This window comes from Lonchura striata, chromosome 2 (assembly GCF_046129695.1).
Source record: "Lonchura striata isolate bLonStr1 chromosome 2, bLonStr1.mat, whole genome shotgun sequence".
Taxonomy (NCBI): Eukaryota; Metazoa; Chordata; class Aves; order Passeriformes; family Estrildidae; genus Lonchura; species Lonchura striata.
The window spans coordinates 28,579,481-28,597,644 of record NC_134604.1 but is presented as its reverse complement, the minus strand read 5'-3'; positions in this window follow the sequence as shown (position 1 = coordinate 28,597,644).

Here is an 18,164-nt window from a genome sequence, read left to right as displayed (position 1 = left end):
TTTCTTCAGTGAATGTGATCACAGGAAGCAGATAGAGAATAGCCCAACAGCAGTATCAACAGGCCCTTCTGCAATTTTAGAGGACTATTTTCTTGAATAGCACTTTTCCCTCTGCCATAAACGTTTCCCTCTCCTCCATTGTCTCACCCTGCATCCACTAAGTAGTGACATCAGAGGGGACAGGCATTTGCCCCTGCACTAATGCAGATCAAAGTCACACAATGCAGTGAGATTGTCAGGAAGAAGCCAGAATGGGGCTGCTATTCAGGTGGAGATCCAAGGGTGATCCCAGCCCACGCAGGGTGGTGGAGATGGAGGGCAGTGCCAGGGCGCTGATTGCCACTGCTGTGGAGGTCCCCAGGCAAGGCAAGGTTATGGATCCTGTCCAGAGTCCACCTGGGGAGCTCAGTGTCAAACATCTGGAGAAGGAGGACAGAGATGAGACTGGCTATGAGCCTACAGCACGGGTCTGTAGATTCCTGAGCTGAGACAGAGCGCAGGGCCATGGAAAGTGTTGGTGGGTGGAGTGGCCTCGCTGCTCAGGACTGACAGGGCACGAGTCTCGTGGGAAGCAGCTGAGGGAAACGGGACTGTTCAGCCTGGAGAAAAGCAGGCTCAAGGGGGACCTTATTGCTCTCTACAACTCCCTGAAAGAAGGTTGCTGCAGCAAAGTGGGAGTCAGTCTCTTCTCCCAAGTAACCAGTGATAGGACAAGAGAAAATGTCCTCAAGTTGCACTAGGAGGTTTAATCTGAATATTAGGAAAAATTTCTTCATATAAACAGTTATCAAGCACTGGAACAGGCTTCCCCAAGAAGTAGTTGGGATGCCATCCCTGAAGGTATTTGAAATATGTAGATGTGGCCCTTGGGGACATGGTTTACTGGTGGACTTGGCATTGTTAGGTTGGACTTGATGGTCTCAAAGGTCTCTTCCAACCTAAATTCTGTGATTCTATAATTAGTGTATTAAGGACCCTGACTAAATATATCTTGATAAATTAAGGTGAACTACTTTTAAAATGAAGACTCTGGAGTAACAAGTGAAATGAGCTCTAGTCCCCAAGCTGCAGTTTTTGTACTTCTCACACAAAGCATCAATGAATTATTGCAGAACCATCACACAACCTCAGTAATAATAAAAACAATTATGTATAGTCTCTTGTGTGTTGGTCTGAAAGAGGCTTGGGACTCCTCAGCAGAGGCTTGTGGAAGCCAGATACTGCCAGTGGAGGGGAGAGATGATCCCCTGCCATGTCAAGACACCACAAAAATGAACAGAGAATATTTCTGTACAATTTTTGTTGTTTTGGTTTTTTTTTTTTTTTCTTTAAAAAAAATTCTTATCTAAGTTGAACTCTGCCTGCAAGATCTGTCAACTTTCCTCAGTTTTCTGGGGCTTTAATAAACCTGTACCTTAGTTTGTGGTATCTTCTGGGTCTCTGGCCTGGTATACTTCACAGCTCTTAATTTTGATGTAACCACTGTGAAACAAAACAACAGTTTCTGCTTTCACCTTCAGATAAGGAATTGTTCTGCATTAAGATAAATGTTTTTCCCTTAATTTTCTCTCTCACTGATTTCTCTAAGAAATTTCCCTGTCCCTCTCTTTCATCTCTTCTTCTCTGCAGTGTTAAAAGGCAAGAGACTAACCCTGACTTACCTCCACTCCTACCACAGACCAACTTTTCTGTCGATCCACATCTCCCTTCATCTGCAATCCCACTCATGTAGGATCCCTACTCACCCTTTGACACACATCCTCCATCTGAACTTCTCACCAAATGGGCTGTAGGCCTACCCCCACACAGGGGTAGGCAGGTAGCACTGCACATTGTCATCACTTCTTGTCACAGAAATCCTAAGCAGCATTTATTTTTCACTTGGATTCTCTCTCTGCATATTTTGTTCTGCATAACTTTGCTATATATTTTTTAATTTATTTTCACACAACACAATAAATGGAATTTTTTCTCTTTTGCACAACATGATGAAACTTTCCCTAGGAAAGACTGTGGTCTGAAGAGGCATTTATTCTACACCTTGTCTTCCTCTTAAGGAACTTATTAACATGGATCACTTTTTTCCTTTCTTTTTTTTTCCTTTTTTTTCTCTATTTTCTCATTACAATTTGCATATTTGTTTTGTAATTCTGTTTTGTGAGCTGCTTTGCTTATTTAAGGGTGATTCCATCATTTAACTTAGATTCTCCTTATTTCCCCTTAGCTGCCTTGTTTATGGCACATGTGTTCCTCATAAAAAAACATACTGGCAGTGCTTTGTTAGGGTTGGTTCTAGCTGGTTCCTGTGTGTTGGGAAATGAAAAAATAAAGGTGAAGAACCAGGCTTGTGGTGGAAAAAAGTATGGTGTTTGGAGAAGCATTTTCCCACCATCCTCACTGCTACACAGTTACCCTGGCATCCTGCCAACACTTTTTGTGTCCAAATTTGTCAAATTGTCAAATTTTGTGTCCAGGTTTTGGCCAGCCTGCCAGGGGTGGTAAGAAAGATGGAGGTGTGGTGGGGAGAGCCAGCCTCTTCCATTAGTTTCTGCCACCAGCCATGCAAGATGAAAGACCCGGTGTTTAGGACACAGTTTGATGTATCTGCAGGAAGAACTGAAATTCAAGCAGAGGAAGACACTTCCAGAGGCAGCCAGGCACAGGTCTGCAGACTGGAAACAGAAAACAGGTGTCAGATGATATTGATTCCTTGATGTCCCTCTCTCACCCGTGTATTCTCCCCATCTGAGCTCCATTCACATTTTAGGACGGGGCTGTGTAATCTGTCTTCCATATGTTCTGGGGGGAAACTGTCTCTTCAATGGCAGAACCATATCAATTGTTCCCTGCCAGACCCCTCCCCGTGGCTTGTGATGAATGGCCCCAGCATGCAGCCTGCTCTGGGAGAGATGCACTTTGCTCACTGGAGATTGCAGCCTTTCCCCAAACCTTTCAGCAAGCTTTAACAAGTTCATATTTCTTAACCAGACCTTGCTCACAGAACTCTGTCAGAAGTGGATAAATCAGGCTGGGGAGTTACAAAGAGGCATTACCTTGTCACGTGGGCTAAGTTCATGGTAGGTGCTTGGGATCCTGACTACCACTCCCACTGCAATCCATGGCAGAGGGCTAGTAAGTGCTTTTGGAACCTGGGCCTTAGTGGCCAAAGTAGATTTTTATGCATATTAGGGTATTGCTTGCATTTTTATGCTATCTATTATCTTCAATATCAATTCAGTGGTTGGGGAGTGGTCCCAGGCTTTAGGGGTCAGGGAACTATTTTTACTCATCAATATTTCTAGTGAAATCACTATGTGCCTCTATCACTATACTTTTGATTGACAATGTTACTCAGTTTCCTACTTAAAAATATGTCCTTAAAGATAAATGATTTGAGGTTCCACAGTTTGGATCCTACAAAAAGTTCAGCAAAATCAGAAATCTTGTACTTTGTGGAACTGTAGACACCCAGTTGCAACAATAACAGGAAAATGGTATGTCAGGATGCTGAGCAGTATCCCTGGCAGAGTGGAATCAGACCACATTGTGCTCATTGTCTGAATGTCTATAACATTATCTGGCCCAAAGGTGGTGTGACTGACCCTGATCCACAGTGAAGAGAAAGTTTGTGAAATTCAGAGTGAACATGGGGGGATTGTGTGCCACAGAGAGGGACAGAAAAGTCAAGTGCTCCTTTTCACAGGAGAACCATGACCTTGCATTTTCTAACAAGCAGTTCTTCTTCTCTTCTCTTCTTTTCTTCTCTGTTGCTTTTCCTCATTGTTCTTCCGATCTCACCAAAACTATTGTTTCTTCTATTACTCCTTGTTTTAATGTTTTTCCATGCTCACTCACTGCATCTGAGAGTTTTGCACCTGCAGCTGACTGCCTATGTCATCATGGGATCCTGTCTGCCTCCTCCCATCACAGCCCTTGTGGGATCAGGACCTTAAATAAACCAGGTGAAGCAGTTGCATCAGGAAAGGCTCACAGAAAGTCAGATCCAGAATCCAGGGAAATTATTTAGCAGCCCAGCTGCCTCCTTATTCTCTTAAAGCAGTGCAGGCAGGCTTAAGGCAGAAAAAGCTGAGGTGGGTGCCCTGTGCTCAGCTCCATCACTGTGACATGAAGCTGCAGCTGCCAACAGGAGCATCTGAAGGTCTCGGCTCTCAGCATTTATGTGGCCAGGTGCAAATATTCTAAAGGAGGGCAGTGGGGGGGCAAAAGGAGCAGAGCCGTGGTTGCTGCAGGCCATTAACACCTCCTGGTGCTGTGCACATATTTCAGGTCATCTAACCTGGGCTGCACAAGCCTCCCATTCCTTCCAGCTCCAGATCCTCCCATGGTCCGTGTGCAGAGTGTGTAACATACAATAAGTTTGACATGCCCACCTACCCACTCCTTATGGAACAAGGGGCACTGACTACACCCATGAAATTATTCATTTTAAACTGAGGAAATAGGGGGAAAAGATAGGGGGTTGGTTGATTTTCTTCTTTTTAAGTAGGAATGCCGCACCTGTGGGATTCACTGTACCACTGAGGTCAACAGTTTGTTGCTGTTGAGAAAGGGATTAGGGATTTATATGGATAATGAGAGCATATACAGTTTTATTGGACAGACTCAGAAAAAAATGCTTTGAGACAAGATCTAAGTCCTTCTCATGTTTCAGAACATAAGCTAAACATTAAGTGATAGAGGCTGGAAGGAAAAATGCTGTATTCAGTAATCACCTACTTCATCACTCCTTTCTGCCTCCTCTGATACAGCAGACACCAAAAAGAGACCGTGAATTTCAGATTGCTGGTCCCTCCCAGTCCGTGTCAGGGCTGTTTCTAAGGTAGGGCAGAATCAAGGGACTTGAGTTTTCCAACACAAAAGCACATGTGCCCCTACTCACCCAAACAGGGGCAAGCAAGTATTCATCCCTACCGAGGCACAAATGCAGGTCTTTTGAAAACTAGGCACAGCGTTTCCCTATTTTTTTACAGCAGGATGTTGTTCAGTTTGTGGCATGTTAATTACTATTTATGGGGCTGCTATAAAAATTAGTTACCTTTTTATAACAAAAGGCCCACAGCCAATATTTTATAGACAACACACGAAGAAGTTTGGAATTGATGATTTACAGATCAGGAAATAACACTTAATCAGCTTCCCTACCTTCCCAAGCGCGACTGTGCAGTTTTACGCCACCTTGCTGTTTTCAACTCATTATTTATTGATGTTGATTGCTTGACATTTCACGACAGGATATGCTTGTTCTGAGAGGTGCACTCTGGGATTTATCCCGACGTGGCAGAGAGGTGTGGGTTATATTATTTTGCCCGCAAGTCAGCTGTATCATGTGTCCCAGCACACAGAGTGGTCCCTAGCGTTTATGTCACACAACATAAAACCTACTTTCACGGGGGAGACCGCCTTCCCTGCACCACACACACACCACACACGAAGGGAGCCCAGGAATGCGAAGCAAATACCTCATTTACACCATCCCCACGGCACAGAACATACTGCCAAAACACCACTCCTGCTCACCACCACTGACTTTGTAACATCTTTCATCGGGTGGTCTGCAAGCTTTTTACCCCCATGAATCAATTAACTGCACACTGTCACCGTGATGGGGAAAGACAGGGGATAGCTGCAGGTAATTTATAGATAAGTAAATGGAGGCACTTCTTATGATCATATTCCATCTTAAATGCTACAAATCACAGCCAGTTGATTAATGTCTGCAAACCCCTCGGAGTGCCTTGTGCTTTGTGCATCACTGATGAAACACTGCTAGAGCAGCTTGTGCCAGTGTGGAGCGAGGGATAGTCTGACATGCTGCCAGCAGCAGCAGGAGAAGGTGAGAAACCTGCTCAGTGTCACACCTGATGGCTCTGTGGAGCTGTCAATTACAGCATGCAGCAGGGAGAACGCATTGCCAGGGTTCTGCCCTCACCACTTTGCAACCCTCCCCTGCTGAAGGAGAAGAATTAAATAAAAGCCTACAGTCTCCAGCACTGCAGCCTGCCACCTGCATGGAACATGGGGTTACAGTCTGATCATCTACACGTTTTACCTTGGGAGCTTCCAAGCCACCCCTGTCGGCATCTCCTGGGGAACAGTAATTGTAAAAGCACGTATGTAGTCTAAGTTAAATCAAAATAAAAACAAAAAGGTGCTCCAACTGGTTCTAGAGTCTAGCACAGACTTGCATTAGGTTTTGAAGCTACATGCTGTCCTCTGGAAAGAATATGATTACTCTTGAAATAGGCACAGCTTTACATTCATAAACACTGACAAACAAAAGGATGACCACTACAAATTCCTTTTCCTAGAATTTATTTTTAACGTAGTAGAATTTCATGGCAAGTCAAAAGGTAAAGATCCCAGGGATACTTTATTGATGTACTTTGCTAGCTATGTTTTTCAAGAGAAAGTTGTTCAAATTTGTAAAATTTTGCTTCAGTGACTTTTCACTTTACTGACTGAGTTAGAAGATTTTTTCTTATTCCCTTCTTTTCTTTATGTTTTATTTAAAATTATACACAAAACTATTCATTATTTGTTGACAAGCATTACTTTAAGACAAATGAGTCAACAGACATTTTTATCAAACAGTATGAAACATATTCCAGCTGGCTGAACTGGAAAAAAAGCACCTGCAAACATGCCAGCACACCCCCCTCCTGTGATGCAGTCCCACAGTCTGTTGAACCTTTCCAGTCATTTGCCATCATCCAGTAGTACAGCAACTTTTTGTTTCTTTAAGGGCTTAACCCAGGGCACACACATGCACAGGCATTTGTTACAGATTCAGTTTGAAACTACTTTGCACCTATTTAAACTCCACATGCTTGCACGAAGTAATTGCTCAGAGTTCATCTTGAAAAGGAGGCAATATGGACAAAGCAGATAAAATATATCATATCCCAGAAATCCATGAATGTGCCTAAGCTCGGTCAGAACACAAAAAAAACCTTTAGGAGTTTTAAGTCATGAAGACAAAAGGATTACTCCCAAATCACCGAGTTTGGATTTTTTGAGACCTTTGCAGTGAATGACATTCTGACTTTTAACAAATGTGATTTATTTCATTAGGAAGGATTTACAGTGACACTAAGGTGAGAGCACAAGCCCAAAAACCTAGTGAGGCTTTATAAGTGGACAGAAAAATAAAGCTAATGGGAAATTAAAATTAGCAATTAATATATCTGTAACATTTAGTGGACAAGAGGAGGTGGGCTACAAGGCTTTACGAGGAGTGATAAACGAGTGTGTTACACAGAGGCATGGAAAGTTTCTGCTGTCTCCACTGCAAAAGGCCCCAGAAAACCTAAGAGCATTCACATGATCTCTGTACTGATACAATGAATCTGTCTGAACTCACTAATGTTACAGAAATTGAGAGCAGCAATTTTCAGGTGCGATATTCCAGTATCTTGGAATCTGTCTATTCCGATATGCCTTACTGGAGAAAGCTATAGCAAATGTAATTTTTTATCAAAATAAAGAGGTGATTCAACCCACAGCCCCAGAAAACTGAAGAGCATTTCAACATCAAATCAGTTCTCACGGTTATCACAAGACAGAGTAACGGAATCATCAAGATTGGAAGAGACCATGAAAGTTATCTAATCCAACCCAGCACCACCATAATCACCTCTAAACTGTATCCCCAAATGCCACATCCAGACACCTCTTAAACATTTCCAGAGGTGGTGACTCTACCACCTCCCTGGGCAACACATTCCAACACCTACCCACTCTTTCAGTGATTTTTTTTTTTTTCTGGTATTTAATCTGAACCTCCCTTGTCACAACTTAAGGTTATTTTCTCTCATCCTTTCGCTTGAGACGTGGTGAGAGACCTCAAAATTCAACCCTATGTGATTTTATTAATAGATATATCTAAAGATAGGAAGAGATAGAGACTCCCAACATTGTTCCTGGTAATTTCAAGTGACTATCTTTATTATCAAAATATATTTCTGTTTTCAATTTGGATTTGTCTGGCTCTGTCTTCCTGCCATCAGTACTAATTAAGCCTTCCTATGATGAAGGAAAACCCCTAAGGCATTTATTGTTTGTTTGTTTTCTTTCCATGGAAATATTTCCACAGTGTATCACACTCACCTCTGACTAGTCTATTCAACAGAAGAGAGCAATGGGCTCTCACAGTTTCTCCACTTTTTCTATAGCTGAAGTATCCATAGGACCCAGACAATTGTTATGACTCTTCTCTGCTTTCTTGTCAACTTTGAAAATATTTAAAATTAGGGAAGCTGGAATTGAATGAATTATCCTCAATCCATTTTCACTGGTGCTCCTTATCGGGGTGAAGTCTCTGTTCTTCCACATACTTTCACACCTACCTAATGACTGTGCCAGCTTTGTCTACCCCCTGAACCAGGTGGAGAGATGGAGAGATCGTGTCTCAAAGATGGAACTTCACATTTGAGCTATGTTGGGCTGGGATGGAGTTAACTTCCTTCACAGCAGCGGGGAGCCAGTGAGTGGCTGTCACTTGTGTGGGGTCCATCCATGGCAATATTTGATAATACATTTTATGATTAAAATAAATAATAAGCACTTGTTTTGAAATGCTATTGAAACTTAATTGCTGGCTGTGTGAAACCTTAAATCCTTATCCCAAATTAAGGTCTTGATAAGAGTGTTTTGATAAACTCTATTATGTCACCCCTGTTAATTGCATTGACTGGACCACTGAAGAGTTTCTTGCATAACTGATCTATACACTTCGAATATTCCCCGTTGGATTTGACTTTTCTTACTGACAGGGAGGAATTAATCATTCCAGAGCTTCAAACAGTTTGTATCTTGGAGAAAATGTCTGATATTAATTAACCCAGCAAATGAAAAAACCCAGTCAGTGAATGTAACTTGAATTTAAGCTAGGGGGAACATACAATATTTAACCTTTGGAATCACCAGAAGACTCTCAGCTCTCAAAATCTTGCTGTGCTTCTTTCAAAAATGTATGACATGGATCAGTGGTGATCCATGGAGCACTTGAACAATTCAACCTGCTACTATGAGACTGCCTTGGAAGGTGCTGTCTCCTGAGTGTGGGCTAAACTGCTGGTAGCTCCTTCCTCTAGATGAGTGTGCCAGAATGATCCCTCCAGCATACAGAGGGCACCTGAACCTCATGACACAGACTTCTATCTCACTGAGAGGTTGATGTGGGAGAATCCATGGAAGAAGCTACATGGGAAAAAAACAGAGTAATTACATTTTGAGGTGGAAGTCTGTTTCCAGCCTGCATCTTTACTAGGAGAACTCAAAAAAAAAAAAAAAAAGGCTATGAGAATGAAAGGGATGCATGAGATGAAGAGCTGAACTATAGGAAATGCTACACCTACAAGGCCTGCCCAGCCCAGCTCTGCATGATTCCCTACTCCTGGAATAATGTTTTTGATTTCTTTGTTCAGAAAATGATAGGTGTATTTGGCCTAGTGGAGGCACAGTTATACAGCTCAGTGCAGAAGTTAGGGCTGACATTCTCTGGCTAGTGCTGTGCAGGGTTATGTTTAGGACTGGTTTTAAAACTGATGAATCAACTGAAGGAAGACTAAAAGAAGAAACACGTCTGGCTTCATTCTGCTGCAGTGTCAAGATGACACTAGTAATCCCTCCAAGGCTTCAAAGATTATAGGGAGGAAGTATTAATGCTAAAAGTGACTTAGGCACAAGTAAAAGCAAGAGGTATATTAAGGCAAATGAAAGTTATTTCCCATCCTGCCATGAAGGTGTGTCAAGTAGTGATCTACACATCTATGGGAAGAATAGGAACCCCACTGCTGTGGTCTTGATAACTGGCAAAAGACTGGAAATCCCCATAGAACCTTCTCTTTAGAGTACTGCCATCAGTACTCTTACCCTATCCCAAGTCTATCCTCCCTGCTGCTTGCCCTGGTGGCAGGAATACCCTTTCCCTGAGACCATGCTCTATTTGCTCCCAACTGGTGAGTGGGGTCCCTCTTCAGTCACCCTTGCACATGTGCACTTCATTGCACCAAAGCTATGTAACAGTGCTGGCTTGATTTATGAGGGCTGCATTTCTTCCAGTGATCCCTGCTGGTACAGGACTCACTACTTCCCTTTTATGTGTCTGTGTCAGAGGGCAACTGGCAACCAGCTGTTGGAAACTGATGTAAAAAAAAAAAAAAACCCAACACAACAAAACCTTTTATTATCATTGTGATATTATTTCAAGTCCCAGTACCTGCCTATAGTCTGTGTAAGGAGGGCAATGGAGACTGTGGCTGCAGGCTGACTTTATCACTGCTGTGAAGAAATTAAAACAGTATCATTGAATTTCCAACTTAGACAAGTGTCTGGGGTTGGAGAACCAAAACACATCCCCACTACAAAGTAACACTGATTCAGACTGAGAGTGTGTTTTCTCAGTAGTCTTTTTACTGAGAGACCATATGATTTACATATTTCCTCCTCCCAGGTGTCTGCTAATAAGGGGATATCAAAAGCTCAGTAACAATAATTATAATAATAGCATCTTTTTGTTAAGCCACTCCCCTCTCATATATCAAATCCAATCGATCTATTGTGCTGTTGTACATTATACAGATACAGCAGGGCTGGAGAGAGGAGGGTGGTGCTCTACAAACACTCTGCTCTCTTCCCTTGCCAGGCAAACACAAGGGTCCTGACACTCTTTAGCTGGCTCTGCTCTCTTTGTGTGCACCCACCCCAGGGGTGGCTTCCCAGTTCAAAGTCTCAAATTCCAGCTGTGTCAGGATTACTGGGGTGACTGGCCCAGGATGCACAGCAAGACATCAGCAAACGGCCCAGGCATTATAGGAATGTATTGGAGAGAAGTGGCCAAAAACATCAGTTTGAATGTTGTGGCCTCATATGAATTGTGAAGAAATGTGTATTTACAAAGCCACACATCGTGTTTGCTGAACACACTTCAGTCTACTTTACAAAGTGAAAAGCATTTATAATTGCAGCATCCATCCTCTTGAACATGTCAGTCCCTTCCCCAAAGCCTGCTGAACCTCAAGGACAGAATCAAGTAAATTTGAGGGAATTTGAATGGCTCTGAGATAAGTTCCTTAAAATTTTATGTAAATGGACAGCTGAATAATGGAGAAAGGGTCATATGAGTGTTTTCAGTAATTGAAAGGCATAGGAAGGAGCTGGAAATATTGTGGTCAGATGGAGAGAAGAGGGGAAGGTCTAGGAGAAGCCAGGAGCACTGGAGGTACTGCCAAGGGAGTTGGCTTTGGGCAAGAGCAGAATAAGAGAACTGTAGGAATGTAGGATACAAATCCATAGAAAACCAGGCTTGTGGAGTTGGATGGCTTATGGATCTAACTAGAATTCTGAAAAATTAGTTTGCTAAAAAAACAAAAAAAATTAAAAATCTATTTCATCTGATGCTCTGATACTCTTTACCTCTCAGTGATGTGCACCAGCTCTCAGTACGCACACAACCACTCTCATGAGGTGCTGTGTCACTGTAGCACAAGCGAGGTAAAACAAACAGGACAACAAAAGTGACAGAATCAAATTGAGATGGGCTGGCAGGAATCACCCAGGTCCCTGGCAGATACAGGCAGAGCCAGTGGATTTCACGAGTTCCTTTAGACCCCAGCAAAGTAAATCATGCTGGAGCTGGACAAACACTGTTGTCTTTCTCCTGCTGTTATCTTCCCCATGGAGGGAAGGTGTCCCAAGCTAAAGAGAAAGCCAAGCTCTTTCATGCAGCCCAGAGCCCCGTGCCTCCCAAGCTGTTCCTGTCCTTCTCCCATCACCTCCTCCTGCCTTCTGCACATGCCAGGTGACAGCCTGTCTCAGGAAGGTATTTATTTTTGCATTATTGGTTAGCTTTGTTTTACCTCCTAAGTAAACCTTCCAGTATTTATGGCCTCGCCTCCGCACTTGTAGTATATATTAGCCTTTTATGCCTTCTCTGTCACCTGTTGAAATGAGAACTCGGGGTCTTCGGGCCTCTGCGGCCCTTCCCTTACATTAACTTAAATCACACCAGATGTGGGCCCTTACTGCAGAGGAAGACTAATTGATTTCGCCAGTCACAATATGCCTATTGTTTTTTAACACAAATAAACACTGTGGTGTGGGGGGCTTGGGGTTGATTTTTTTTTTGTTGTTGTTGTTTTTTCTTTTTTTTTTTCCCTTTGCCACAAGTGCCAAAGGTTATTCAATTAAAGGACTCCAGAAAGTGTGACTAATAATCCATGGGCAGGGTATTTCTACAGTAAAAAAAAAAAAAAAAAAGAAAAAAGAAAAAAAATAATTTCCACGCTACCCTGAGAACAGCAGCCTCACCAGGGCCGGCCATAACTGTGATGGATGGCTGGTGTGTGTAAGACGTTATTATTTGTTATGTGAGTGGGGGGACATGGCAGGCACATTGGGCAGTACACCTGCTGGGCTCCAAGAAGCAAGAACAGCTGTGTGCATTGATTTAGACGCTTGCTACTTGGGGCTCCAGGAACGAATCAAGCGACAGCTCATAAAAAGAGAGGGTTTTATGATTTTTCCCCCCTTCTTTCTGCAAACAAACGGCCACATCATATGTTTTCCTAACGCTGCTATAACTCAAAATTAAATCCCAGCCCAAGGTGTCAGGCTGGTACCATGTCAGAATTGCAACGGCTTATTTTAAAGGTCGTTATGGATGTACCGGGGAAACACTGGGGGTTTCTGCACAAAGGTGCCATTTCGTTTTGCTGGAGCTCAGGCACTTAAGGGCAATTAGCTCCACTGTTAAAAAATGAGCTGAGAGTGTTTCAACTGGTGATTTTATGCTAATAACAACTACTAATTCATATTGTTAAAAAAGAAAGTGCAGGCTGCCAAAGAAGTTTACTGTATGGCCCCAGAGCTTCCCCTTGTCCCGGGTCCTGCTCCCAGCAGAAGGTGAGACACACTGAGGTGCATGTCACAGGATCAGCAAACCTCTTCCAGAGCACAGGAGACCAAACCCTGAGTACACACCCTGCAGCAGGGACACCCAGAACCCTTTTCTCCATCCTGCACCCCTGAACACCTCTGTGGCACTACAGAGCTGTAGCTACTCCTGGATCCCATCACTCAGCACCAGGAAAATGCCACTGTTCTTCCAGAGCATCCTGCAAGGCTGCAGCTCAGGCTTTGCTAGTTCCTGCTCACAGGTTCTGCACACCAGGGTGCCTGAGAGAGCCCAGCAGCTGTGCCCTCAGGACATATCTGCAGTCCCGTGAGCAGCTGGGGGCAGGTGAGGTGCCACCAAAAAGATCTCAGCTGCTGCCTTTGCAGGAGCCAGCTCCAAGAGCTTCCCTTGTGGCTGTGCTGGCACTGCTTGGAAGCAAAGATGAAACCTCACTGTAAAAGGTGCATCTGAACTGAGAACATACAGCTGTGACACACAGAGAATAAATATCTCTCGTATGAGCACTCTGTACACAGATGCTGCTCAGGACAAAAACCTACTTTAAATGCTGCCCTAACAGCCATTCCTCCAAGTGGGTGCAGAAGAATTCATCAGAGAAGAGCAGCTCCTGTTCCTTGGCCTTTTAGATGCTCCTTTCCCCTCCTTAAATCTGTTACTGATGCAAAAGATTCCAGCCCTAAAATCACACATTTTACTCACTGCATTATGCTTGTGATAAAGAACTAACATTTGGCCACTTGTACAAAAGCATGTACAATAAATAGGCATAAACACTTAAACAAGGAGAGTCTTATAGGAAGACAAGACCACTTGGCTGGGTTATCCAAGAAAATGCAATTGGTTTTGCTTTTCTTAAAGAGGAAAGGAGATGCTCAACTTTCAGAATTGGTAGAAAGTTGATCTATTTCTATTAACTGACAAACAATATGGTGCAAAGCCGTAAAAATTATAAAAATGAAATTCATCTGAACATTGTAATATTATCTGGTTTTTTAGACTTTCAGACTTGCCTTTCACTTATGAGAAAAACAACAGTGAAAAAGAAAAAAGGTCTTTGCAAACATTAATTTGTACTATGGGAGTTATTTGTGAAGCTTCTTCTCTAGCCTGCTTCTCAGCATAACAGCCAGCAGACAGAAAATGAAAAAAAAAAAGAGGAACAAAATAGAAATTACTCTAACAACTGGAAAATTTTATCACTTTCAGAATGAGATTCTGAAAACAAAACCATTATATCTTTTCCTTCCATAGGCATGGATGTGTAAGCCACAGCTGACACAGAGCAGCAAAAAGCTTCAGAGACCTTTGTAAGCAGCAGAGAAACCTTTGCTTCTCCTCCTTGTTCCAACTTGACATAGGTATTTTAGCTGTACTACTTCCAGTTAGCAGACATCCTTGGGAGCCCTGGCTCTTCTCTGTGTATTTTTTATATCTTCTCCCTCCTGACTGGAGACAGATCTCAGGCTCCCTTTACCTTTTGCTGAAAACATAAAATATTGAGCTGTTCACAGTAACACAAAAAAAAAAAAAAACCAACCAAAAAAAACCACAAAAAAACCAAAACAAACAAAAACAAAACAAAACAAAACAAACAAACAAAAAAAACTCAGGAGAAAATTTCAGTTTTCCATGTCAAAGGTTGAATTAAATAAATTCTGAGTCCACAGATTGAATGGAGAAAATTCTTGCCTGTGAGGCCAAAGCTGAGGTCCATCTAGCTCTCAGGCTAGCTGATTTTGTAGCTAGTTGCTGGCAGTAGCAACAGGATGTGCAGCTTTGAGGTAAGACACAAACCCAGCCACTAACTCAGGTCCTCAGGACAAACCATTACTGCATTAAGGATGACAATGAGCACATCCCTTAACAGCCCTGTTAGTTCATTTTATGGACTCACTATCCACAAATCTGTGTAAGTCCTGAATTCTGTCTGTCCCTACAGCCTCCTGTGGCAACACATGCCAGAAGTTTGCATTCAGTGTGTTAAAAACTTCTGTACTTCCATTTGTTTTAAAACTGTGTGCTACCACTTTCCTCATATGCAGTCTTTAGAGTAACAGTTCTCAGTTCACTTTATCTGCCACTGATGTGATTTAGTGGGGTGCTGAACAACGGAAAATACCACAACAGCTTTCATGGCAATATAAAAATATGTCAGGTTACCTTTTAGGAACAGATTTCAAACAAAGATCAAGGGTCAGGGGATGGGATGGGATGGGATGGGATGGGATGGGATGGGATGGGATGGGATGGGATGGGATGGGATGGGATGGGATGGGATGGGATGGGATGGGATGGGATGGTGTTATTTGGGTAATGAGTGCAACTCAACATAAACCCATGTATTTGACTGAAGGTAAAACCTTAGAGGGACATGGAGCCACAAGAGAAAGTGAATACGTATCTTAATGTTTGTGACTCAGAAATCCTTTTTTCTTCAAACAGAACAACAGTCACTGTACCCTAGCACAATACATCACTTGCTGTGTTGTAAATAACCAAAACCACTGTGGAGCAAAACCTCAGCTGGCTAAAAACTCCATAACTCCACTCTCATCAGTTACATAATGACACTTTCCAACATACTTTTGTTTCAATAAAATAAAGAAAGAAAAGAAATTTGAGGTTCAAAGACTGCTGTGGTCTTGTGAATATGAGTGTCTTCTCACAGACTCAACAGTTGTAATTCTAGTTCCCCTAAAAATAGGAATTAGAATAAAATATGAAATCATTATCTCAGCCTCTTTTATAATTGATAGACTTATTTTTGTGTAACTTTTTATCCATAAAAATGCTAAGATGACAAATTTTTCCTGTTTTTTTCCTGAAAAGTTCCCCCAGATAGAGAGTACCAGTGAAATGTGATCAGCTCACAGAGTTCTTATTTCTTCTGATGTTCTTTGGAAACAAAGAGCTGGGGTAGAGATGCTTAGAAGCATTTTAGGAATTATTTTCAATGTGTGTTAAATGAATATTCTTATGCAGCCAAGGTTATCTGCTAGAACAGAATCCCACTTCTCAAATTTATACATTGAAATTCTGAATATGCATTACCTCTTGGATATCTCTGACTTTTAAGGTTGTGGTAAATCCTGGTGAAGAAATGGAATTGCAGCAGCAAGGGAAAACAAGGCAACTCAAGCAACTAAAAAAAAAAAAATCTAAAGACATGTGAAGCCCTTTTTCTTCCACTACCAAGATGAAACAAGGCACAAAAGGTAAAAACTGCTATCTTAGAGATAAGTCCTCTAAGTCCTGAGCTTACTCATTACTGAAAGAATGAAACTGTAATTTCCTATATGATTTTGGACATGAGGTAAACCTACAGGCTTCTGTTAAGTTTAGAAGAAGACTTACAGGAGATATGTACAACAGCCACAATGTAAATTTAATACTGGGTATAAATAAAAAATACAGTATACACGTTAAACAAAACAGGTACTACCTGCACCTCCAGAAGGACCTGCTTCTCTATTGTTAGAAGCTCTAGGCAGTATTTAATGAAACAACAGAGCCATTTAAACCAGCATGAGGAAGACAGTGAAAAATCCCCAGTCCTATAGGAGTAAAGTTAGAACATGAGATGGCTCCAGGGGTAAAATTTGTCTGAGAATTTGGTTTAATATTCTAATTTTAGCAAATAGCTCCGTAAAATCTTCAATAGTCTTACTTTTTATAGGGCTAAACATTTTTCAAGCAATAGGAACAAAATTCTTCATAATTTCTTTAATTGTCTGCTGTGAAAAAATTACTTCATTCATGAACAATTTTTGCTCAGAAGTAGGCAGAAGTGTTTTATTTCTAAATTGAGAGAGGATGTCTCCAATAACCCAAATGTGTTTATTCTTAGCCTCATGAAGACCACATTATCTTCTCAGTTTCTGATATCTTCTTCTGACACTCTTCAAACAGTTCAAGGTTTCTTGGGAGTTCCCCAATTACGTGCTGAACACAGCCTGTCTCTTTATAGAATGCAAATTCTGATAGGATTGTAGTCCACAGGAGAAATTTTTGTTTTAAAAATACATAAGAGTTACCTCCTGCTCTTTTCAGGGTTTTGCAGAGGGGCAGGCTGCCAAGGCTTGACATGTTCCAGATGGATACACAGAACGGCAGTGGTGCCTTGTTCTGTGGTCAGACCTCAACACAGGAGGGTAGGAAACAATGGGGAAAGAGTAGAATATTTCAGGCAAAGGCTCCTAGTTTTGGAAAAGGCCACGGGCTTTTTGTTCATTTGCAAGCACTTTCTCACATTACAAGCTGACAGGTTTCTACTGAAGCCCTTGTCAGTCAATCTCTGCGTATTTCTCCCTGGTGCTCCGTTAAAGCCAAATAAAACCTATTTGCCTCTGCTTTCCCTCCTTGTTGATGTATGTAGAGTTATCAGCTTCTTGCAGGTGTCTGCTTCTTGCATCTGTAATGACAGTTTAACAAAAAAATCAACCAAACTCAAGGCCACAGTAAAGCTTTCACAAGAGGGGTCAAAAGGGTTTCCTTTTCTGCTAAAGGTCTGCTACATTATTAGCAGTACTGTGATAGAGATATTTACCTGTTGGTTGCTTTTCAATTGATTCAACATGTGGCTACAGGGAGGTTGTAGTACTTAGATTAAACCCACTTGAAGTTAAAATCCTGGGATAATTCCAAGGGGGGAAAAAGAAAAGAGAGTGCTCATCCTACTTTGGCTCCATTGTGACTTTTCATTCTGTTTGGCTCCATTGTGAATTTTCCCTCTGTTTTTAAGTTTAGCCTCAATTATAAGAAAACAAGCAAACAACAAATAGAGAACAACAATCTTGAACAATTAGGGTTTTGACATCTAAGGAAGGCAATATTGGATGAGGTCATCTCATCACAGCCCATAAAGCTATCTCTTCCTTCCTTTGTAATACCCATGTTCCAGTCCAAGTTCCTCCTTAGTTGTTTTGTGGCTAAAGTGAACTAAATATCCCAAGCAAAATATGTGTCTGATTTATTGGTTGTCTGGGAGAATTAATGCTACAAATACAATAATGTCTAATTTCAATTCAATAGGAAAAGCAAAACCCAAAAGAACAGACCTCCCCATGAAAGAATTAAGGAACAGATTCAAGGTTTACAAAGCCAGATGGGAGCAGCCTGCACATTGATCCTGACCTCTAGGAGAGCACAGGCCAAACCACTACTTCCCTGAATTACTTCCTTTTGGAAGTAAGGCACATATCTTCAAGAGAAACAGTCAATCTTTATT